This window comes from Miscanthus floridulus, chromosome 10 (assembly GCF_019320115.1).
Source record: "Miscanthus floridulus cultivar M001 chromosome 10, ASM1932011v1, whole genome shotgun sequence".
NCBI classification, from domain to species: domain Eukaryota; kingdom Viridiplantae; phylum Streptophyta; class Magnoliopsida; order Poales; family Poaceae; genus Miscanthus; species Miscanthus floridulus.
In genome coordinates this window covers 73,361,188-73,387,849 of record NC_089589.1, presented here as the reverse complement: position 1 = coordinate 73,387,849, position 26,662 = coordinate 73,361,188, and the positions used below count along the sequence as shown (strand labels likewise).

The 26,662-nt window shown below is 44.8% G+C and overlaps 1 non-coding gene across 1 annotated transcript; it reads right to left on the bottom strand.

The window, feature by feature from the left end:
• Positions 1 to 15,027: 15,027 nt before the first annotated feature.
• On the bottom strand, positions 15,028 to 15,136 carry LOC136490369 (small nucleolar RNA R71). Its single transcript, XR_010767659.1, has one exon. It is a non-coding gene; the product is annotated as a small nucleolar RNA R71 (small nucleolar RNA).
• Between the last annotated feature and the right edge of the window lie 11,526 nt (positions 15,137 to 26,662).

Here is a 26,662-nt window from a genome sequence, read left to right as displayed (position 1 = left end):
TGCTATGCTCAGGATATCGGTAGCATGATTAACCTGCCGTTACTTGCACATAGGTGGTAAAATATGATATCATGATAAAATAATGGAAAGGTAAATGGTGACCGGGCAGGGAAATGGTTTGGGTATTGGTGGGTGTAAAGGGTTGTGTCCTGCGGCCAATAGGGCATAGATCATTTACACTTTGTCCCTGTCCATGTCGATTAAGGACCAGTCGTTGCATATGACTCTAGGCAAGTCATAGATTATTGTCCCGAGCGCATACTTGGGTATGGGCGCAGGGAAGGCTTGCTGCTCTCTTGTCGTGGATCTGGCTCTTTCTGGACCGACTGATGGGAATAGGAGGTGGTGGAGGTCCTTGCACCACACTGAGTCTGGGACTCAAGGGTGGGGGCTTGGAGTCCAAGTTTGGACGGGGACCTTGACACCCAAGATAGGAGAGTGGTGGGTTAGTCCTGCTTGTGCGTAGGGTACAAGCGGGGTGTGTGTTTTTGGGGCACCTAGCTGGGCATATTGATTCGCGAATCACCAGGCGATCCGGTACGGCTTGTCTGCGGTTTAGCACCATAGTAAGAACTGAAAGTGGAAAAGGAGAAGAAATAGGATTGATTGCTCAACCCTTCCTTGAAAGTAGAACATGTGCTTATATAGATTGGCTAGATGACAACTTAATACGACTGATAATAATAATACATAAATAAGGAGTCACTGTTAGTATTGCTTTCTGCTAAAGAAAACCAGCAAACCATAAAGCCTAACATATCCCTTGGAGTCGGGAAAGTATTCCCACTAGTCAGGTAAGTCTTGCGACTACATTGTGTACTCAGGGTTTATTTACCCCTATTGCAGGTGATGCTTGAAGAGTACCATTGTGTGGAGGATCCTTCTGGTGGGCTCAGACGGAATCCCTGCCCTTACTGCTAGATGCTATTTTTAAATTCCGCTGTTTATCATTCCTAACTCTGGTATTTTGTATTGTAATAATGTACTTTTTAAGAAACTATAATGTATGAAATATACTTGTGTTGTAACTCATTCTCATTATTGGATCCTTGGGAAAAATGTGGATCTTTCGGGTTCTCCCTCGAGGTGTGCCCGACAGACACCGCTCGCTGTAGCTTATTTCTAGGGTGCTTAGTGTCTGGTGGAAGGCGAGCGCCTCCATAAGTATGCTATTTCGGGCAGTTCTGCCACACATATCTCGAGGTTCTGGCCCACCAGATCTGGCATGGTCTGAGCCCGAACCCCCCGTGTCGAACCATCGCTAGTTGTTCTACATGCTGGCCAACATCCATCACCAGATCGCTACTGGTGAGGTGCTCCCACTGCTTCACCACCTCTGGTACAACCTCTTGGACCTACCTTTCAGGATATAGAACACGGCGACATCCTTTCAGCTGGAGCTAGAGCACCTCATCTGTCATGAGGCACCGCAAAGCACCATCCTTTCTGGCATGGTGGGGACCGACGTCCCCTCACTCCGTACCTTCCTCGAGATTCTCTTGGGGGACGGCCTAGAGTATGACTCTGATGACATTGACTACAATGCCCCTCCCCACATGTGCTATGACATCGACGGTGAGGTTTTGCTAGAGGATGAGCCTAAGCTCATGTTGCCGGACTAGAGTCCCTGCAGCCACATAGCCTACCTTCAGGAGAAGGTGGACCACTTGCGAGCTCGGTAGATGGACCTAGAGGCCATCGAGGTAGGGCTCGAGTGCCAAAGGAGAGACTTGGCAAGGTAGCAAGCCATGCACCCTCTCGGCGATGATGACAATTCCCGCATGGGGGCTCCTAGCGGCCTCTGCTCCCCCCATGCGGCGTACAACATGGCGGCCGCCGCCTACCGCCTAGAAGACATCTCTGACATGCCAGACCCGAAGACCAACGGGCGGCTGAACGAGGTGAAGCGGCTCCTCCTCATCACCCTCAAGTTGTAGGCAGAGAGTTTAGCCTCCCGACGCCGTGCCATGTTCTCCCGGCCATCCTAGATGATGGCCATCGCCAATGGGGACCACTCCAATGCTTAAGCACCACCGACGAGGGAAAGCAGCGACGACACCTTTGGCAATAGCTCTGACCGGCCATGGACTTGGGGCGCCAAGCCTTGGTAAGAGCAAAGGCACGACCTTTCTCCTCAACGTCCCCCACACACCACAAAATCCACGATGTCCGCGACACCATCAAGGCCAGGCAACATCCTCAAGCGTAGTCCCGTACCCCTAAGCGATGGGGCGAGGGCCCCACCCTAGATCACTTCGACCCCCTGGCGTTCGGGGCAATGATCCAGGTGGCCCCTTACCCTCGGCATTTTTGGCTGTTGATGCACATCTCCAAGTATGACGGCGAGACCAACCCAGACCATTGGCTGGAGGACTACCACCTCGCCATGAAGGCCGGGGGGTCAGACGATGACTTCGCCATCCAGTACCTTCCTCTACTTCTGTGGAGCTTGACCAAAGCTTGGCTTGAGTAGCTCGAGCCTGGCAGCATTCGCTACTAGGGCAATCTCCATTTGGTCTTCATCAGCCACTTCTAGGGTACCTACACCTGCCTATGGAACTCCTAGGATCTCCACTACTATAGGTAGACGGCCGATGACACCCTCTAGGAGTACATTCGACACTACTCCAAGAAGCGCAATGAGCTCCCCAGCATCACTGACGTCGACGTCATCAACGCCTTCATCTATGGCATGATTTGTGAGGCCCTCATCCACGTGCTCAGCCCTAAGACCCCGCACAAGACGTGGGAGCTCCTAGACATCACCACCTAGTGCACCACCAGTGAGGAGGCGGTCTAGGCCAACTTCAGTGGGAAAGTCAAGGCCGCCAGCCACCTCAGTGGTGGTGACAGATGCGACGATCCTACCTCATCCCAGTGATGCCTCGACAAGCAGAACAAGGACCAGAAGCACCGTAGGGAGGAGATGGTGGCCATGGCTAACCATGCCACTAGACCTTAGCCCTGCGAGCATGGCGCACACCTAGAACACTTCGAGAAGGTGCTTGAGTCCCCTACCCATTCCATAGGGGCAAGCCAGGCATCTCCTAAAGGACTATGCTACCATGAAGGGCTACATCCATTGCACCCTTGGCCAATAGGGCAAGGCCTAGAAGCCTGCCCCAAAGGCTGATGACACAACGGACGTCGCCCAGGAGGAAGACAATGAGTTCCCTGAGGCCAAGCGTTGCCTCATGATCTTCAGGGGCTCCCTGGCATATGAGTCCCACCGGTAGCACCGCATCTCCAAGCAGGAGGTGAACGCCGTCCACACCCTCGTCGCCCTATTGTGGCTTCGATGGTCATAGACAGCCATCACCTTTGACCAAGAAGATCACCCCAACCACGTCCCTCATTCGGGGCGCTACCCGCTCATGGTTAGCCCAATCATGGGTACCATGCACCTCTCCAAGGTGCTAATGGATGGAGGGAGCGGCCTCAACATAGCCTATGCCAGCACCCTCGACAAGATGGGCATCTCTTGAAATAGCATGTGCCCTAGCAAGGCGCCATTCTACAGGATCATGCTAGGGATGGAAGCCATGCCCCTTAGGCGCATTCAGCTCAACGTCACCTTCGGCTAGCTAAACAACTTCCACAAGGAGCCAGTCACCTTCGAGGTTGTTGACCTCCCTAGCGTCTACCACGCTCTCCTCAGTCGACCATGCTTTGCCAAGTTCATGGCCATCCCCAACTACACCTACCTGAAGCTCAAGATGCTCGGCCCAAAGGGGGTCATCACCGTTGAGGCTAGCTTCAAGCAAGCCTACTACTACGAGCAAGACTACGTCACTCATGCGGCTGCACTCGTCACCCCCTATGCTCTCGATGGCCTAGACCACGACGTAGAGAGGGCACCAATGGAGGAGGCAACCAAGGCGGTGGCGGTGCTCGACCGACTGGGCAACGGCGAGGCAGCCAACACTCTAGGCGGCAGCGGTGACTCGGCTAGCCCCTCCATCTAGGTGCACGGCACCTCAAAAAAGGCTGACCCAATTGAGGTGAGTTCTAACCTTTCCCTATGAGGGAAGGCCACCGCCGAGCCATCCACCCAGAAGTGCTGTCTCCTGAGCCATGGCCCACCTTCCGAGCTCCTTCGCCGGCCTACCTATACTACAACAAAAACCAAGATAAGTCCCATCCTCCCGACCCTCTTGCTTCACTTGCTTCAGTCATTGTCTCCTTTAACCCGAGCAACCTCAGTGGAAGCTCGACTGCACCACAGGACCGGCTAAACTAACCATCTGCTGACCTTTCTAAAGGAGAGCCACTGCAAAATGCCCTCGAGCGAGGCGAGGACGGATGGACGGAGCAGGAGGAGCAGGTGAAAGATTGGCAAGGCACTAATGGAGCGGCCCTAGCTAACATGTTACCAGCTATGTCCTCTTTCCCCTCTCTTGTGTCCATTATGTTTTCTCTATAGGTATCTGCCTATCTCCTGATCCTTCCTCGGGTCGTTCCACCCCATCGCACGTCAGTCCAGTGGCCCCTAGATGGGGCATCGCCGAGGGTTCAAGGCCTACCCACTGGGCTTCAAGGTCGCCCGAAGCAACTAAAAGTGCGAGGGACGCTCAGGAGACTAGCCTAGGTGTCTATAGCCGGGGTGCCTAGAAGCGCCCTGACCATTTGGATGAGCGATGTCTGAGTATTGACCTAGAGCTGCCCATGGTGACCCAATGAGGGATGCAGTGAGCCCATGAGTACCGACAGATGGGCTCGGGAACTATACAAGTGGCTCGGTCGGGAAGCCGAGGATCTCCCCTTTGGGGGACATGACCGGGCACGGAACGACCGTAAACCTAGGGTTCTCATGGATTTACCCATTAGTAGCACGTGCGCGGCGATCTTGGCCAATGAGGCCATCGTTGTAACAGCCCAACCCAATGAGGGATTAAGTCTCTAAGCACGACTCGAGCAAAATGGGATTACAGATAAAAGTAATTTCATTTCATTAATTGGCGGCAATATACGGCGACAGAAACCACAATCTACTGCCACCTATATGGTGGCAAAGACCATAGGGCGTGCCTGACCTCTAGGTCATGGCCCTATGGTGTGCATGGCTCAGGCAGTAGGACCACCCTTGGGGCTTCTCCCCGAGGCCCAAGGTCGGGCGACGTCGATCGTCACGCCGTCAGCGGGGCTGGCCCTCCTTCACCGTCGCTGGGATGGAGGGGCAACGACCGACACACTCCATCCCCATCTCCCATTAGAAGGTACAAGGACTCCAGTGACTTTACTAGAGCCCTTACACCTTCTAGGGAGGGGGCATGATAGACGCCTTTGGCCCCGAGTTGTTGCCCCTCCTTCACTGGAGCCCTTCCACCCTTGAAGAAGCAGTCGCCCGGTAGACAACACCAAGCTCACTCAAAGAGAAGCATCGCACTTCCTCGCCACCGCCATCACTGCTGAAGAAGATGGATCTAAGGAAGAAAAAGAGGGGGGGGGGGGCTAGAGGAAGGGATGGAAGATGCCATGTCCCCCATGGGCTCCCCTTTATAGCCTAAATGATGCGCTGTGAGCGGCTGTAGCCCCTCTGATCAGCCATCAATGGCTAAAAGGGCCCTAGGGAACCAGCTAGGCATCCCTTCAATCCCCGTAGCACGCCTCTGGGCGGTTGTGTATTGACGGCCGCAAAGTAAACGCGGAGTCAGAGAACCACTGACAATGAGTCAAGTCCCCACTACATTTCCACCATGCGCGCCGCCCACTCTATGCACGCCTCCTCACGGGACTTGGGGGATCCGACTCCTCCAGGGCCCACCAGCTACCATCGATGGCTTAGATGCACATGCAACAAGTGCCGTGGCTCCTCCTCCACCAAGTCTGCTCCACGTGGCCCTAATGTCCAATCTCCCAGATGAGGCGGGATGGCACATGGGCTATGTGCCATAACTCCTCCACCAGGCACGACGGCCTAGACGCCATCAACTGCCTACGCAAGGCATCAATGGATGGGACACACCCAGAAGCCACCCCTTTCACTGGCAAGGAGGCCCCATAATGACCTTGGGGGCTTTGCTGGCTCCCAAGATGGAGCAACCTGACCCCCCGTTCGACGGATGCTCGAGTGGTGTATCCCCCAAAACCAACCAACTCCTTGGAGTTGGGTCAGGAGCCACTGAGTAGTAGGCCCAATGAGGGCCTCTGTCCAAGACTCGACACGGTCCCATCTCCCAGACCTATGGCCATAGAGGGTCGGCCCCAGAAGGGCTCAAGAAGATTGGGGCCTGTTACCACGGCCCCAGAATGATGTGGCGCTCTAGATGATTAGATGGCCCCGAGCCAAAGCCCAGCGCTCTTGATCACCAGGCCCATGGTAGGCTCCGATCAAAAAGGTGGGCTCCCCTGGGCCTATAGTCGACAACTCCCAGACAGTTCACCAAGCCCTCGCTCAAGTCAAAGACCCATGCGACATAGGCTCGAGAAGGGATCAACACCATCTTCGCTCGGCCCCGACAGCCGAGCAACACCCGTCACTTTGGAAAAGAAGGCCCCAAGTAGGGCGCAACACTCTCACTAGTAGAAGATGTCCCCGCCATGGAGGGTTCGATCACCAGACGATCGAATTCAGCCCTTCATCGTCATCACACCAGGTGAGGCCATGAAGGGCTCGGGTGGTCCTAATGTGATCCTAACATACATGTATGTTAAGCCTTAGGTCCAATGGTTCCTGAACGAAAAGACCCCCAGTCTGTCCCCTTCAGGATCGCCCGAGGGCTATGCCCATCGGGCATGCTCACGCGTACCCTCTGGCAAAGAGATTCGGCCAAGCCTGACTCGACCATAGCCTCCACCTAGGACTTGGGGCCTTCACCGATCCTTGGGCCCCCGATCTATGGTGCGACCAAGCCCGGTCCTTGGCTCCTGCCTAGCTCATGAGGCCAGCAAAGGCCTGGGCACAAGAAGATAGGCCCTGAGCCACTAATGCTCGAGGCTCCCTGGCGCCACTCCCTAGACGTGGCCCTACCAACTGCTCCTCCAATAGGGTCATGTCCGGAGCATGACATAAGAAGACAAAACTTCCCACGGCCTCTAGGGGCTTGAGGGTTTTCGAGCCCGCACATTAGCCCCCAGAGCCGACCTCCTTCGTCACCAAGATGACTTGAGAAGGTCTCACCCGTGGGAGGTCGGTCCAAGCTGACACCACCTGACATGCAGAGTGTTAGAACAGAGCAGTCGGATGACGCCCAAGGCTTCTTCGGCTCCAAGACACCGCAATGGTCCATGGCGCACATAGACCATAGACTAAACCTCCAAACCGCCATATACCCGACCTATCTCATTATATAAGGGATAAGGTCAGACCTAGAGGGGAGAGGATATGATTGATCACCAGACACTCCATTCCATTCCATCCGCCTCCACTCTGCACAGAGAGTGGGGCAATCAAGAGAGGGGCACCGAGAGCCTATCCTCCACAGCATCCCACCATCTGCCTCCTCTCCGACAAGGAGAAGGCTCCACCAGTGGCAAGGCAACATTAGGATTAGCACCGAGCTAACCTCCTACCAAATCTTCTTCCTTTACACTCTATTGTAACCCTCAATTTTGGGTGCTCTTGAGTATAAGGATCATCAGCTGCTAGACGTAGGGACCGAATTGGCCTAAACTAGGATAAACCATTGCATCTCCTCTGCATGAGTCTTGTGTTCCTGAGTCCACCGAAGCCACTAGAGACCTGTACTCTGACACTGACTTGAACAACATGCTTGCTACGGTTTCGACCCCACGACACTTGCCTTTTTGACGGACTCAAGGTTATTCTTCCTTGAGCAGGGTGTTTCCTCTTGTTCCACCTCAGAGGCCTTGCCAAGATCAGGGGATGACAAATTTCAGGACGGGTCTTTCTTTTTACGCCATCTCTTTCTATTCTTTCACTTCTTGATAGGCTTCTCCTGTTCTTCAATCGGCTTTTGTTTCCTCATCTTGATTGTCTTCAAATGCTTCTTCTTTTCCTGTTTCTCATCAAAGAGGGGTTATCTAGAGGCAAAAGCAAATATTTATTTCCTTCCAGCAAAGTGGAATTGGATTTTTCTAGATGCCACATATATGCAAGCATTTGTATCATTAAGGAAAGGACAACCAAGGATTAAAGGTGTATCCTCGGCGTTGCTGTTGATAGTAGTTAACAACCATTACAAACCATCAAAGAAACATGAATAAGGGCATAAATATGATCACCAACAAAGGTCTAGGGGTTTAAACTAATAAATTCCATAAGTTTTGGTGAATCTATATTTTCTGCTGGGTTTAACCATAAAACCGTCAAGGTGGACCTACATGTCAGATTTAATTGCGCTTATCCACTGCAAAACGGACACTATAAGGTTCTAGAGGACACCAGAGGACACCACGTCGAGGTCGGCCCCACCTGTAGGTCGCTCGGCCCCTAGGCCCACCTATCAGTCTCCGCATTGCAATGTTGATTCTCTACCGCCTCCTAGGTTGCATCTACGCCGTTCCTTAAGTCGGTTTGATCCAAGGGCTCACATTTGATGCTCTAGGCTATATATACCAGCCCCTGCCACCCCTCTGAGGCATCAAGTCATTTGAGAAGACAGAAACCCTAATCATCATCAAAGCTCCATCAATTCTAGGGCATAGCTAGTTAGGTTAGGTCTAGAGGGAGGCAAGTAGGCTTTGCTTGGATTCCTAATCATGTCAAGAGCGTGGTTTGGTATAATCCTTGTACCCCCTCTCTTTTGTATCTTGTAGCACCCGGTTTTAAAGACAAAACCAGATACACACTATATGTGAGCACCCAGTTTTAAAGACAAAACCATATACACACTATATGTGAGCCCAGGAAGTCAAATCTCACATATATCCACAAATAAGGGTAATATCAATAGACAATGCTTAAATACATAACGTGTTAGTATAAAGAATATTACCTCAGAGTGTAGACAGCGGGAAGATAACTCCAATCTTCAGGCAGAGACTCCAAATCCACAGGGATGACTGACTAGTTAACCACAAGTCTAACTCCTCCAGACTAGCAATCTGGTACCCATCCGAGATTTTATCCAAAGTATAGAAAAGTAAAGCAAGCGTAAGTACATCTCGTACTCAGCAACATAACATAGGGTTCATGAGGCTCAAAAAGGTTGACACTGGTTTAACTGTGATTAGCTTTTGATTATCACAATTTTAGTAATTGGTTGGCAACAGGTTTATCCATAAGCCCATAAACACATGATCAGGTAAACATGAATAATGAATAGCATAAACAATTAATCGTTAGTACAATTAACCATTAGTGATCATCTCTATTCCATAAGGGTTCCAAGGCCGCTTGTATCCATGAGCATGGCTGTTATAATAGTTTTACACTCTGCAGAGGTTGTACACTTTCACTGTGAGTCATGATTTATCCTTTCGCCTGAGGTGATCAGCCTTTTGACCCACTACCAAGGAAGGTCGGCAGGGTTCACTATGAAGCCTTTCAAAGGTTCATCTAACAAGTTAGGGCCACTAAGGTTTCAGCCGTCTGGCCGTATATGGCCCTCCTCTAGGAGTGGCACGCATGGGCACATAGCACGGTACACACATCCTAGCAGGAAAAAAAACATACCCTCTTGCGCCATAAAGGTAACCACTAATAAGCTAGAAAATGTCCTCGTACTGAGCTAAAGCCAGAGCCATATAGCCCTCACAGATGTACTATAAGTCCCAGATGATCACTTACAGATAAGTCCTTAGGGAGAGGAATCTGAAGCATTTGGAAAGTAGCTAAACACTATAGCCCATATTTCCATGTTACTAAAAAGTCATGTTTTAATGTTTATTGCATATACCATTAGTCAAGTTACAAGATCATGGTTTTGGTTAAGCACTAGCAAAACTACCCAATGCAATATCCCAAAGGTATCAAGGTACAAGATATCAAATATCTAGGATATCCTTATTGGTAACAAGGAAGACACATGCAATATGAATTAAGTGATTAAAGGTGAATAGGTAACAAGGATGGTCCCATGCTATACTTGCCTTAACTTGCTTTTCCTCCAAAGCAATACGCTTAAAAGCCTTTAGTATTCAACTTTCAATCTTCTGCTTCTAATTCTCAGCTTCTAGTCTTCAGAGAACAATTTCTTAATCACAACATAAACCTCACCGATTGACTTAACCATATATCACCACACAAACATGAATACATGGCCAACAAATAAGAATATATGAGAATAGTACACCAACCAATAAAATAACAAAAACGACGTATCGCTACGAACACACAAACGCAAAAGACATGTTATATGCGATTCAACGAAAAAGCGACAACCTGAGAGGAACCTGAGAGGAAGGGCCGACCGGAGCTACTGGAAACAAGAAGAAAGGCTCCCATGGTGAGTTCGTTGGAGAAAAAGAGAAGGGATGGGGAAACAATGAAACGGGCACTGATCCACAAAAAGGATGGAAAACAGTGAAGAGGAGATCGGGACGAACCTTGTACTGGTGCTGGTTTTCACAGGGGACGCCAGAGATGGCCGAAAACGCTCGCCAGAAAAGTTCGTCGAAAACAAGATGCAGAACTTCATAATAGCTGTTATTTAGAAACAAGTTTACATAATCATTAAGCAAATTAAATATTTAAATTATAATATTATGAACATGTGACATGATAAACGTTGCTACTAATGCGTACCTTACATTGGCATGATTTAACACGACAAGAATGAAGTTAACCCTATGTAGTTGCTTTTAATTAAAAACTATTGAATAATCATTAATCAAATTAATATTTAACTTATAAATTTCCAAGATGTGAGACATGTTAAACATCGCTGCTAACACATATCACACACTACGATGAAACTCGCGCAATCGAATCGAAATCAAAAATCTAAATCGGCTTTAATTAAACAGTGATTAATTAATTATAGACACAATTAATATTTTAATAAAATAAATTCATAAACATGTGACATATAAACCAATAACTCTACTGTGTAGATCTCGACGACATGAAACTAACACAACTGGAACGAACTGAAACGGAGCTAAAACGATTAAACGGCGGGGATTAACAATAGGATGGCAAAACTGTAATTACTGCATCTTCTACCTCTCTGTTCTTCTTCCTATCTGTCTGCTCTTGCATGGAGTACGTACGTGGCCATGGTGGTGCTGCTGTGCTCGCGTGGAGAGTGCCGAGGACAACCGGCCAGCAGCGGCATGCGGCCGCGTAGCGGCGCGCTAGGCCTACCTAGGTGCGCGAGGCACACGGCCCTCACGGACAGCCGCGGTAGCACGAGGCACCGGCGGCAGCACGGCAGCTGCATGCGCGAGTGAAAGGGGCTGTGTGATGGGGCGCGGGACGGGCATTGCGGGGCTTCGGCATGGGGCCTGCCGGGTGGCGGTGCACGGGGTCGAGGCGTGGAACCTTAGAGGAAGGGCCGGCCAGAGCTACTGGAAGCAAGAAGAAAGGCCCCCATGGTGAGTTCGCCGAAGAAAAAGAGAAGGGATGGGGAAACAATGAAATGGGCATAGATCCACGAAAAGGATGGAAAAACGGTGAAGAGGAGATCGGGACAAACCTTGTACTGGTGCTGGTTTTCGCAGGGGATGTCGGAGATGGCCGGAAACGCTCGCCGAAAAAGTTCATCAGAAACGAGATGCAGAACTTCATAATAGCTATTATTTAGAAACAAGTTTACGTAATCATTAAGCAAATTAAATATTTAAATTATAATATTATGAACATGTGACATGATAAATGTTGCTACTAATGCGTACCTTACATTGGCACGATTTAACACGACAAGAATGAAGTTAACCCTATGTAGTTGCTTTTAATTAAAAGCTATTGAATAATCATTAATCAAATTAATATTTAACTTATAAATTTCCAATATGTGAGACATGTTAAACATCGCTGCTAACACGTATCACACACTACGATGAAACTCGCGCAATCGAATCAAAATCAAAAATCTAAATTAGCTTTAATTAAACAGTGATTAATTAATTATAGACATAATTAATATTTTAATAAAATAAATTCATAAACATGTGACATATAAACTAATAACTCTACTGTGTAGATCTTGACAACACAAAACTAACACAACTGGAACAAACTGAAATGGAGCTAAAACGATTAAACGGTGGGGATTAACAACAGGATGGCAAAACTGTAATTGCTGCATCTTCTACCTCTCTGTTCTTCTTCCTGTCTGTCTGCTCTTGCGTGGAGTACGTATGTGGCCATGGTGGTGCTGCTGTGCTCACATGGAGAGGGCTGAGGACGGCCGGCCTTGCCGGCCAGCAGCGGCGCGCTGGGCCTGCGTGGGTGCGCGGGGCACACGGCCCTCACGGATAGCCGCGGCAGCACGAGGCGCCGGCGGCAGCACGGCTGCTGCACATGAGTGGAAGGGGCTACGTGCTGGGGCACGGGATGGGCATGCGGGGCTGCAGCGTGGGGCCTACCGGGTGGCGGTGCACAGGGTTGGGGCGCGGAACCTGAGAGGAAGGGCCGGCCAGAGCTGCTGCAAACAAGAAGAAAGGCTCCCATGGTGAGTTCGCCGGAGAAAAAGAGAAGGGATGGGGAAACAATGAAACGGGCACGGATCTGTGAAAAGGATGGAAAGACGGTGAAGAGGAGATCGGGATGAACCTTGTACGGGTGCTGGTTTTCCCAGGGGGACGTCGAAGATGGTCGGAAACGCTCGCCGTAAAAGTTCGTCGGAAAGGATATGCAGAACTTCGGCTTTAGATCTAGGACGATAGGAGTGACGGCTGGTAAAACAGATCGTACTTCTGGAACCAGTGTGTTGAGGGCTACGCTGCATATATATATACACACAAGGTTTGGATATTTTGGAAAGTGAAGATATTTTAGAAAATAATTGATTTTCGGAATTAAAATAATTTCAGAAAATCTGAAATTACTATTTAGGCTCTGAAAAATATCTCTGAGCTCCGAAAAATTCCATAAAAATTTCTAGGGATAGATGGAAGGATAAGGAACACAACCAAAGTGGTTTTAGCTCCCAAAAAGACTTTTGGATTGATCAAGGAAAAAGACAAAGCTCCAAGAAATAAGAATTTAATCCCGAAAAAGGTCGGAAAGAATATCGAAAAGATAGGCATCGTTCTAACGCATCTTAAAACCTTTTCCAAGCCTTTGGATTTTGAAAACAAAGCATCTTATGTAACTTTTTTTGTGAGATTTTAAATTCTTTTTAAACCACTACTTGAAAATAATATTTTGAAGATTAAGATTTGAATTTATTTTCCAAACCACTGATCACAAAAGTACCAATGCAGCGGCATGTATGCACAAACATGTTGCTACCCTTATGTTGGATTTTAATTTAAAGAAAATTTTCTTTTACCTATGTTTTTACAAGCACAAAATAATTAACAGAAATCATTTTACTCTTTTTAGAAAGTAGCTAATTTTAGGGTGTTACATATCTCCATTAATTTTATATGCTTGCTACAATTATTATGATAATATTAGTATTTATCTTATTCATGTTCTTTGTTATAATGTTCATTGTCTACTTTGATTATATACTTAGTATAGCTAGTTTATCATTATGTTTATGCATAAGTTCGCAAAGCGCTCACTCCAAAGTACACAGGATGAGTGGTTGACATTGTGTAAGCGTGGTGCTTATATGTTGTTTACCTACGAATACACCCTATATTCTAGGTCATGTGGTAGATCGCGGATGTGACACTCCTGTTGAGTCCATTGTAGTCCACTCCCCGATATAGGTAACATGTAGGATGTGGTTACGAAGGAAGGGCAAGCTCTGTTCTTAATCTTCCTTAGTAATATCTCTTATGTGTAGATATAAAGATGATCTTAGCCATGATTACTAGGTGTAATTGCACTAATCAATGTATGCTTTGACTTGTAATTAAGAATGACTTAGGAATTATTCCTCTAATATTCTACCTGACCATACTAATGCTATAGAACGGAGTACTCTGAGTTTATCATCATCATTGATCAATACTTTTTATATCTCTTATCCTATGACTTACCCCTATCATGAGTTATGGTTTACTTCTCCATCAATGGTATAAGTTATCAATACTTGTCCATGCTAGACCTTCCCTGTGGTAAAATATAAATAACGATACCTGGAATACTCTCGGGTGAAGTGCTACAATGGTATAATTATCTATGTGCTTGCATATTCCTTTTCATTCATATATCTTTATATTCTTTCTAGTCACATAAAATGATAAAAAAACTACTTAGTATGATTCTAGTAGTGAAGCTAGGCAGTACCAACAAGCATCTCTGGCACCATCACTAGGGATGACAACCTAGTAAAGTAATGTTAGGAGATGTAGGTAATTAATAGGTGGCTACTAAAACAAGTGACAAGTTAATAAATACCAACAAGTATTTCTAGCGCTGTTGCCAGGGAAGGTAGCTAGACAAAGGAAGTATTGATAAACTTATACTTATTAATGTGATCGAGAAAACCATATACCTCTGCTCAAGTAGAGTTACCCTTGTATTGTCTACTTGTGTATCTTATGTAGGGTAATGTATGACTAGTTTTGACCTTTTGACAAACTACATTGATGATCCAGAAGCATTACTTAGGAGGACTAAGGCTAAACTCAAGAAAGTCCTAGCTTCAGAATTGGAAGACAACCGGATAAGGCGAAGCTTAACACCTAAATTTGAAGCCATGGCTGATAAGACTCTTCGTGAATTCTCTGCTCCAACCACTGCCAACATCCGTACTAGACCTAATGTCAATGTTGGAAACAATGGATTCAAGCTCAAGCCAGCTCTCATCAACATGGTGCAAGCTAGCTAGTTTTGTGGAAAGGCACATGAAGATATGAGTGCACATCTCCAACACTTCTTAGAGATCTATAGCACTTTCACCATCAAAGGAGTAACCAAGGACACCATACTACTTCGCCTCTTCCCATTCTAACTCTTGAGGAAGGCAGAGCAGTGGTTCTACACCAACAAAGATAGAAATACTACATGGGATAACTACTCCACTGTCTTCCTAGCCAAGTTCTTTCCCATGGGCAAGACCAATGCTCTGCGTGGGAGAATCTCAAGCTTTCAGCAACAACATGATGAATCTGCCCCTAAGGCATGGGAACGCTTTCAAGATTACATATCAAAATGTCCTCATCATGGGATGAAAAATTAGCTACTCATGCAGACCTTCTACCATGGGTTGATCAATAGTACCCATGAGACTATGGATGCTGCTGCTGGAGGTGCTTTCCTGTCACTCACACTTCCATCTGCAATAGCTCTTATAGAGAAGATGGCCTCCAACCAAGGTTGGAATGAAGATCATGTTCAGATCTAGAAGAGAGGTGGAGGTATGCATCAACTCAAGGAGGTAGACATGTTGTCTACCAAGATGGACCTACTGATGAAGAAACTCAAAGATTGAGCTGATGAGAAGAAACAAGTCATGCACATTCATGATTCACGCATGACATGTGAAGTGTGTGGCAACACTAGGCATTCAGGGAACAACTGCCTTGAAACCCATGAGGATGTGAACTTTGTCAACAACAACTACTATCGTCCACAACAAAATCAAGGATGGAACCAGCAACAGAGGCCGAACTACCAAAGTAACTACCAAGGTAACCCTCAAGGTAACAATTATAATAACTTCAATCAACCACCCTTGAGAGAGTTAATTGCTAGCCAATCTAGACTCATGGAAGGATTATCGAAGAAGGTAGCTACCAATGATAAAATTCTAGAAAATATAAGTAATAGAATGGATAGCTTTGCTTCTGCCATTAAGAACCAGCATAGCTTTAATAAAATGATAGAATCACAAATAGCTCTGCTGGTGGCTGCTATTCCTCTGTTCAACAAAGGTAAGATTCTAGGGCAACCGGAAGATCTAGAAACTACAAATCTTGCTGATATTCACAATGCAACTTACTACTACATGGAGCCATCAATGGGAAGGTGGATAGATTATTTCCTACCTGACAAGAAGGGCGATCCAGGGAGACCTGTTATCCCCATCGCCATTGGACCTCACATCTTCTAGGAAGCTGTCTGTGACTTCGGAGCAAGTGTCAACATCATGCCTAAGGTAATTTATGAGAAAATCCTAGGAGATCCTTTGTTATACATAAATATGCATTTGCAGCTTGCAGATCAGTCACTCTGCTACCCAAGGGAGTTCTTGGAGACGCCATTATTCGAGTGGGATAATCATATATTCCCATAGACTTTGTGGTTTTGGAAACCAGTGGAGATGAAAGGGCACCCATCATCTTGGGCCGACCTTTCCTAAGCACCGCAAAGGCCATCATCTACGTGGATAGTGCAAAGATCTGTTTCACAATCAAGGACAAGAAAGAGAAGTTTTCTTTCAAGAATCATATCCTGTAATCTCCTAGACATCCATAGACGCCATACCCGTCCGAAGAGACAATAGTGACTAAGAAGAAGAACAACAGAAGAAGAAGAAAGAACAAGGTCATGTAGCCACAAGAAGAATTAGTCAACATGAGCAACACACTCAGATCAAAGTACGACCACCACCTTGCTTCACCATTCCTTGCCAAGAAGGATGAAGGCTCTAGTTTGGTTTTGGTGAATTGATGAAACCCTATGTGCTAACCTAGTTTATCAAAGTGATTATGAGATAGGTGGTACATTCCAAGTGGTGAAGCAAATGAAGATCATGACATGATGATGGTGATGCCATGGTGATGATCAAGTGCTTGGACATGGAAAAGAAGAAAGAGAAAAATAAAAAGCTCAAGGCAAAGGTGAAATTGATAGGAGCTTTTTGGTTTAGTGATCGAGACACTTAGCGAGTGTGATCACATTTAGGATCGATAGCCATACTATTAAGAGGGGTGAAACTCATATCGAAATGTGGTTATCAAAGTGCCACTAGATGCTCTAACTCATTGCATATGCATTTAGGATCTAGTGGAAAGCTAACACCCTTGAAAATGTTTGTGAAAATATACTAACACATGTGCACAAGGTGATACACTTGGTGGTTGGCACATTTGAGCAAGGGTAGAGAAGTTGGTGAATTGAAGGAGGTGTTTTTCACTATCAAATAGTGACCGGATGCTAAGTTCGAACTGACTGGACTCAGGGTTCTAGCGTCCGGTCAATTATAAAAGAAGGTGGTGCTCTCGAGCTCGATTTGCCCTGTGACCGAACTCAGACAAGAAAAGTGATCGGACTCTTGCTGAACATTGCTCAGCATCCGGTCCTGCTGATGTGGCAGCGTGCAGAGAAGAGAAGGAGGAGCAGACGCACCGGTGCATCCGGTCATGGTGGACTAGACGCGTCCGGTCAAGAAAAACCGGCTCTGGTGCCGTACTGGAAATGCCCGGACTCCAGTGGTGGAGCGTCCGGTCACTTTGAGCAGTGCGTCCAGTCGCAATTTAACATGTGGCATGAAGCAGACTAGCCGTTGAGATCAGACGTTCAGCATTTGAAGCTAATGACATGTGGCAATCATTATGCGACCGGACGCAAGGGTCTAGTGTCCGGTCAGTCCAAATTTTAGAGGACTATGGAGCCAACGGCTCTATTTTGTTGGGGCCTCTATTTAAGGCATGTGGCCGGCTCTAGCTCACTATCTTGGCTTTGCATTGACATAGCAACCTTGTGAGCTTAGCCAAAGCCCTCCCACTCATCTCCATCATTGATTCATCATCTTTGTGAGATTGGGAGTGAATCCAAGTGCATTGCTTGAGTGTTTGCATCTAGAGGCACTTGTTATTTATGTTTCGCTGCGGGTTTGGCTTGTTACTCTTGGTGGTTACCACCACCTAGATGGCTTGGAGCAGCGAGGATCGTTGAGCAGAGGTTGGCGATTGTCTCCGGCTCTGATCGTGGTGATTGTGAGGGTTCTTGACCATTCCCCTATGGAGAGCTGAATGGTATTCTAGTAAATTGCTTGTGGCTTGTGTGATCCTCATTTTGTGTTGGTTGTGCAGCACCCTATTGAGGGTTTGGCCTGTGATGCCAATTAGCGCGTGAACCTCCAAGTGAGTGATTCACCACAATGGGGACTAGCTTGCCGGCAAGTAAGTGAACCTCAGAGGAAAAATCATTGTGCCTTATTGTCTCCTTGGTATTCATTGATTGATCACTTGCCATGATGGTATATCTTGATACTACTCTCTTGTATTTCATTGTACATTCATTTGTATAGAGCTTGTGGTAGTCAAGACTAGATAGTGTAGTACTTAATTGTATCACCCTTGCTAGATTGATCACATAGGTGTAAATTAGAGACATAGCCTTGTTGTGATATACTAGAGATCATAGAAAATAGAATTGGGTAGGTGGCTTGCAACCCCAAGTATAGTGCTAGCACAAAATTCGCTTCACCATCTTATTGACTAATCAATTGTCTTAGTGTTGTTCTAGAAATTTTCAATAGGCTATTCACCCCCTCTTGCCATTAGGACCTTTCAAAGGATGATCTTGGTGTACCGACGATCGAGTGTACCAATGGACAAAGAATCTTCCACAAGACTTCTATGACATTGGATCGGGTGTCAATATAATATCCAAGGTAACATATGAATATTTATTTGGTAACGAACCCTTGTACCCTACATATATGCAGTTGCAGATGGCGGACCAATCAATCTGATTCTCGGAAGGAATAGCAAAGGACGTTATGGTAAGAATACAGGACCACTTTGCCCCTGCCGACTTCATGGTTTTGGACATGGGAGAGGAAGAAGACGATACACCCATCATCCTATGAAGACCATTCCTCAACACCACCAATGCGATCACCTACGTCGGATCTGGACAAGTCCACTTCCAATTCCCTAGAGAAAAGGTATGTTGTTATTTCAATAGTTATACTACTTATGAGCAGCCGAAGAAGAACCACTCTAGGAGGAGACGTCGATCATCCCGACGTCAAGGGAACCAACCCCTATGGAATGAATGGGAGGAAGAAGAACAACCTGAAGAATTTATGAAAAAGGAACCCACACCACCTAAGTCAAGCCCACTGGCCAAGAAGGTGTGGAAGGAGAAGGTGACATCATTAGAATCACAAGAGGTGCAATCATCAGGGTCTCCATTACCGAGATCGGATGATGCACCCGAAGAATGAATAAGACTGGAGTAAAGTCCTGTCCGGAGGACTTAAAAATCTGAACCCTCGCGTGAGTTAATATCGGTAGTTATCCATATTTATTTTCAGTATTGAATGAATTGTTCTTAGTTTAGCATATGTACATTTCTACATTAGCATTGCATTAGTTAACAATATATGCATACATCTAGTTATATTTCATTTTCTGCATATAAAGAAAAATAAAAAGTTTTATTACTGCAGATCATCCTTAAGCCCTATGTGAATAATTTTCATGGTGTAACAAACCCAAGGAATATTCACCATGGTGGCATAAAAATAAATAAATATATATACACTATGCCTACATATTTTCTTTCTTGCATATAAAAAATAGAAAATCCAAAAATATTAGATAGATATCCTGTTAAAATTCTACCATTAAAAAATCTATCTAAACCCACAAGAACAAATCTCTGAATGGCTGACCGCTAACCCCTTATCTTAATCGAGCCACGAGTTTGTTCTTGTTGGAGTATTTTATAGGATGATTCACATGATCAAGAGCAAGTTCACTCCGTTGTCTTTATCTCACTCTACTCGTGGATGAGGACATACGTCGATAAACCCGCTCTAAGAAAGATCAATCAACATCCAACAATCAACCACGACAACATCCAGCTTGGGGGAGGAGCATCCCCGTGTATCTAGCTAAGTATTTCCTTCCTTTAGTCAAGCTTTGTTGACCCTTATGAGACATTTGTCATACTCTTAAAATCAAGATCACGTACACACCACCCACATATGCACTACTCCTACACTGGGGGTAGGCGCAAAAACATGTCATTCCATTTAGATCCACTAAAAAATGTTTTACTCCTACACTGGGAGTGAACACAAAAAATATACCCTATAGGATATCCCCAAATATATGCTCCAAAGTTCTTGTTGCTATTTCTCAAAAATTTTGTTGCAGAAAAAAGCATGTGGCTGTGCAAAAGTTATTCAAAAAAAAGAAAGGGTATTGAAAAAATACCGAGATATCTAAAACAATGGGTACTCAGATGCCTGCCTGAAGAAAAGAGAAGAAACAAAGAGATGAATAAGATAGCCCATGTTTTCTTGCAAGGTTATGTTTCCAAATTCTAGAAAAAGAGATAAGTTTTCAAGGAGCAAAGTAGAATTAAGTTAGCCACCATATATATACCATACATTCACACATGCACATCTTGATTTGATTGTATGACTCAACTCTTTTTGGATCCAAGGTTTGACTTTACAATATATGTATTGCAAGTATGCTCTTTCATGCTTTTTCCACTTCTATGAGCTCCTTATAAGCTTTAGTTGTAGGAAGAGAAAGGCATAACATCATAATTGCCTTTGGTAAGGATCCACAGATACCACATATATTGAGAGACTTGAGAGTGTCATATAATGGAAGCTTTGAGTTTTATTTTGAGAACTTACAAAAACTCTAGAATACTGGTTGAACAAAGAACTTGAGACATAGTGCTTGACTTGATCGTTCTATCTTTTGATTGCTCAAGACCTAAGTGAAGGCTCAGAAGCCCCATTGTTGAAGGTAATATGAGTTAGTTTGAAAGTCAAATTTTTTTATTCTAATCCAGAAGAGAATTCTTGTTTGAACATATGTGTACTTTTGAGGAGTGAAAGCATTGAAGCAACTCCTGATCTAATTTTTGATGAGTTTAATTTTGCTAAGGAACTAGCAAAGGTTAAGCTTGGGGAGCTTGTTGATGGTAGTTAACAACTATTATAAACCATCAAAGAAACATGAATAAGGGCATACATATGATCACCAACAAAGGTCTAGGGGTTTAAACTAATAAATTCCTTGAGTTTTGGTGAATCTATATTTTCTGCTGGATTTAACCAGAAAACCATCATGCTGGACCTACATGGTAGATTTAATTGCGCTTATCCACCACAAAACGGACACTATAAGGTTCTAGAGGACACTAGAGGACACCACGCTGAGGTCGGCCCCACCTGTAGGCTGCCCGGCCCCTAGGCCCTCCTGTCGGTCTCCGTGTTGCATCTATGCCGTTGCTTAAGTCGGTTTGATCGAAGGGCTCATGTTTGATGCTTTGGGCTACATATACTAGCCCCTACCACCCCCCTGAGGCATCAAGTCATTTGAGAAGACAGAAACCCTAATCATCCTCAGAGCTCCATTAATTCTAGGGCATAGCTAGTTAGGTTAGGTCTTGAGGGAGGCAAGCAGGCTTCGCTTGGATTCCTGATCGTGTCAAGAGCGTGGTCTGGTATAATCCTTGTACCCCCTCTCTTTTGTATCTCTATTATTTTTATATGCTTACTATAATTGTTATGACAATATTAGTATTCATCTTATTCATGTTCTTTGTTATAATGTTCATTGTCTACTTTGATTATATACTTAGTATAGCTAGTTTATCATTATGTTTATGCATAAGTTCGCAAAGCGCTCGCTCCAAAGTACATGGTGTGAGTGGTCGACATTGTGTAAGCATGGTTCTTATATGTTGTATAAGCGGGGTCAGAGATATGCTGGTTTTCATAGGGGACGCCGGAGATGGCCGGAAACGCTTGCCGAAAAAGTTTGTTAGAAAGGAGATGCAGAACTTCGGCTTTAGATCTGGGACGAAGCGCGTTGAGGGCAACGCTGGCATATATATATACACACAAGGTTTGGATATTTTAGAAAATAATTAATTTTCGGAATTAAAATAATTTCAAAAAATCTAAAATTACTATTTAGGCTCCAAAAAATATCTCTAAGCTTCGAAAAAATCCATAAAAATTCCTAGGGATAGATGGAAGGATAAGGAACACAACCAAAGTGGTTTTAGCTCCCAAAAAAGACTTTTGGATTGATTGAGGAAAAAGACAAAGCTTCAAAAAATAAGAATTTAATCCCGAAAAAGGTCGGAAAGATTCCCAAAAAGAGAGGCATCGTTCTAACGCATCTTAAAACCTTTTCCATGCCTTTGGATTTTGAAAACAAAGCATCTTATCTAACTTTTGTTTTTGCAAGTTTTTAAATTCTTTTTAAACCACTACTTGAAAATAATATTTTCAAGATTGAGATTTGAATTTATTTTCCAAACCACTCATCACAAAAGTACCAATGCAACGACATGTATGCACAAACATGTTGCTACCCTTATGTTGGATTTTAATTTAAAGAAAATTTTCTTTTACCTATGTTTTTACGAGCACAAAATAATTAACAGAAATTATTTTACTCTTTTTAGAAAGTAGCTAATTTTAGGGTGTTACATATCTCCATTAATTTTATATGCTTGCTACAATTATTATGACAATATTAGTATTTATCTTATTCATATTCTTTATTATAATGTTCATTGTCTACTTTGATTATATACTTAGTACAACTAGTTTATCATTATGTTTATGCATAAGTTCGCAAAGCGCTCACTCCAAAGTACACAGGATGAGTGGTCGACATTGTGTAAGCGTGGTGCTTATACATTGTTTACATATGGATACACTCTATATTCTAGGTCATGTTGTAGATCGCGGATGTGACACTCCCGTTGAGTCTTTTGTAGTCCACTCCCCGATATAGGTAGCACGTAGGATGTGGTTACGAAGGAAGGGCAAGCTCCATTCTTAATCTTCCTTAGTAATATCCCTTATGTGTAGATATAAAGATGATTTTAGCCATGATTACTAGATGCAATTGCACTAATCAATGTATGCTTTGACTTGTAATTAAGAATGACTTCAGAATTATTCCTCTAATATTCTACCTGACCATGCTAATGCCATAGAAAGGAGTACTCTGAGTGATTTATCATCATCATTGATCAATACTTTTCATATCTCTTATTCTATGACTTACCCCTATTATGAGTTATGGTTTACTTCTCCATCAATGGTATAAGTTATCAATACTTGTCCATGCTAGACCTTCCCTATGGTAAAATATAAATAACAATACTTGAAATACTCTCGGGTGAAGTGCTACAATGATATAATTATCAGTGCGCTTGCAGATTCCTTTTCATTCATATATCTTTATATTCTTTCTAGTCACATAAAATGATAAAGAACTACTTAGTATCATTCTAGTAGTGATTCTAGGCAGTACCAATAAGTATCTCTGGCACCATCACTAGGGATGACAACCTAGTAAAGTAATGTTAGGAGATGTAGGTAATTAATTGGTGGCTACTAAAACAAGTGACAAGTTAATAAATACCAATAGTTGCCTATGTCTAAGATCATAAAATCTGTAGGAACATAAGCACTCCTAACTTTAACTAATAAATCGGTGGCTACTCCCTCAAGATAACGGGTGGATTGACCGGCTAATTGTAGGTAAACTGAAGATGGAGCTAAGCTAGTGTAGAACAATTTATCATAAGTTTTCTTAGACATAATGTTAACACTAGATCCTAGATCACACAGAGCATTTTGGAAGGTATCGGTTCCAATGGAGCAGGTAATCATGGGAGTTCCAGGATCACCTTTCTTAATGGTAAAAGGGGAATCTACTAAGTAGGAACCCCAAGAATTTAAAGCATAGCCATACTTTGCCGTAACAAGGTTGGTTCCTTCAGGTTTGCCAGGAATTCTATCTTTTTCATAGGATGGTATGGCAGCAGCTATTTGGGCTAATTGGGTTTCTATCATCTTATTGAAACTAAGTTGATTTTTTAAAGGAGAAGAAAACTCATACAATTTAGCATTTATATTTTCCAACATCTTGTCATGAGCATGCAACTTTTTAATTATGCTATCAGTCATTCTACCATTGCTATAAACAAGATCTTTAAGGAAAGCATAACTATTATTACCTTGATTATTCACACAATGAGAAGAGTAATAATTGTTACCTCCTTGAGTGTTGGAGCGCTGATTCCATCTTTGATGTTGTTGGGGACAAAACCCGTTGTCGGTGTTGACGAAGTTGAGATCCTTCTGGGTCTCGAGACAAGAATTTCCTGAATGTCCAACATCTCCACAGACTTCACAAGTCATGTGGGAATCCATGGTTTTGAGTGTCTCTTGGGCACTCACCTTCTCTTACTGTTCTACTCGCTTCACGAGTAGATCCATCTTAGCTGCAAGCATGCCAATTTCTTTAATTGAATGCACACCTCATTTACGGGGTTGGAGTCGATCGTCGCTCCATCCTTGGTTGGAAACCATCTTCTCGATTAGTGTCTTGGCATCTGCAACACAGCGAAAAGAATGCTCCACCAGCAGCAGCATCTAAATGGCTTCTATCTAATGGCACTAATCCATGGTAGAAGTTCTAAATCAAAAGCCAGTCTTCCATGACATGGTGTGGGCATGCAGAGACATACTCTTGCATTTGTTCCCAAGCTTTGAGAATCGACTCATCTGCTAGTTGTTGAAAACTAGAGATCTTATTACAAAGAGCATTAGTCTTCCCCATAGGGAAAAACTTAATTAGGAAAGCGTTAGAACACTTGTCCCATGTGTCTACAGCATTGCGGTTAGAGTAAAACCATTGTTTAGCCTTTCCTAACAAAGAGAAGGGGAAAAGGCGAAGACGTATGGCCTCTTGGTTCACTCCCTTTACGGTGAATGTGCTACAAATATCCAAAAAGTGATGGAGGAGAGCATTTGCATCCTCGTGGGCTTTCCCACAAAATGGTCTAGCTTGAACCATCGTAATTAATGCTGGCTTAAGCTCAAAGTGAGCGTCCCCATTGATAACATTAGGTTCGGTGGCCACATTAGCAGCCAAGGGTGTAGAAAAATCATAAATGGACTTGTCGCTCATGATCGTGTAGGGTAGTGATAGGGTATGAGGAAAAAGGATAAACTACTTAGGATAACTAAAAGCCTAGTTAGCAAAGCTAGCAAAAATATAAATCCGAGGCCAGTTGCCTTCCCTGGCAATGGCGCTAGAAATGCTTGTTGATACTTCTTAACGACTAGTGGAGGAATTCTGCAAGCGCATAGAACTATCACGTAGCACTTTGCTCGGTGAGTACCGAGTGTCGAATATATATTTTTCCCACAGGAATGCGGAAGGCTAGGTTTATATTTTTAGTTAGGATTCCTAATGTAAAGCCTAAGTGTATCCTAGGTAGGTAAATGATAATGGTGGGTTATGTGTGAACTACCTACTAAACTACTAAACAAGCTACACTAGAGATAGCTAGGTGGGAGAGTGAGTGATTTATCTTTCAATAACTAAGGGTAAACTAATGACTAGGAGAAATGCGCTAGTACTTTGGGGCATAGCCCACCTACCAACTAGGAGAGTTAAATAGACAAGGTCTACTATGAGCCCTACAATTTAATAACTAGACCTAACATGGTAGAATATAAAGGATGGACAAGACTGTCACCACTTGCCACCTACCATAATCTATCCGGAGCCCTAGCCGTATCCATAGGTAATCTATAGCCTAAGCACCTGGCTTAATCTATAGGCTTATTACTTTGATCTGAGCTCCGATGAAATGGGATCGAAGTACCCTAACCAGATGGTAAAACCGGTACTAACGAAAGACTACTAATAATGAGATAACCTATGCTACTAATGCCAAACAATAAGCACCTAAGCTCACTAATGATGAACAATAATGAACAAGCACTTAAGTAAAGCAAAGCAATAATACTAGAATAAAGTACTGAATATAAAGTTCTGAATAAAGTAAATGCTAAATGAAAGAATTACAAAAGAGCTATACCAGACCCAGAAGACGCTTCTGGACTTCGAGACAAGCTCCGCTCTTGCTCTATTTCCACTACTAGACTACTACTCTAAAGCTAAGCTAAGCTAGAAAGCTTGGAGAAGCTTGGAGAGCTTGGAAATGAATCGGGTACTTCTCCACCGAGCTTCACACCCCATATTTATAGTGTAGAGTGAGGGGGTACTTGTAGGTGGCTAGGAGGTCGGTGGCCACCCCAAGGCACCGGCCAGCCCTTGGAGCCACCGCCTCTTAATCCTCCGGTGCTGGTTGGCTCCCAATGGTAGTTGTAGAGGTAGCACCTATCAAAATTTAGGCAACAAGGTGGTTTGTAGGTCGGTTGGAGGCTCCCAAGTGTATGACAATGGATCCAAGGCCACCCAACCTCAGCCATTGATCAGACCAACATTGAATCAATGCATGAGAAGGCTTGTGGAGCAGCTCCCATAGATCGGTGACGTGGCCAGGCCACATGGCACACCGAGCGGTGCCCTTGTGGGGCTAGGCGGTGTGGCATGTGGGCCCCTAGCCCCACTGCCATGTCCACTTGACTCCTTTGCCCATATTTGTCACCTTTTTGCACATTTTTTGCTATATTTTCCTGCATACAAATAATTCTACAAGCACATGTATGACGATGATTTACCTCACTTTATCATGCTTTTGGGTGGAATGTTGATGGTAAAAATAGGTGTTAGTGACCAACAACACCTCTGAGCTCACGACCGCTAGCCCTCCGCAGTGCACTGCTTGGCCGCTGGACTTGCTAGGCATGACGCGTGGCCGCCTCCGAGTCATGGCGCTCGGCTGCCAGCCCTACTAGACGCGGTGCACTGCTGCCCTCTCTAAGTCGCGCGAGCATAGGCTACCCACCGCTCGTGTTGTCGATGCCTCCCTTCCACGACGTGCAAC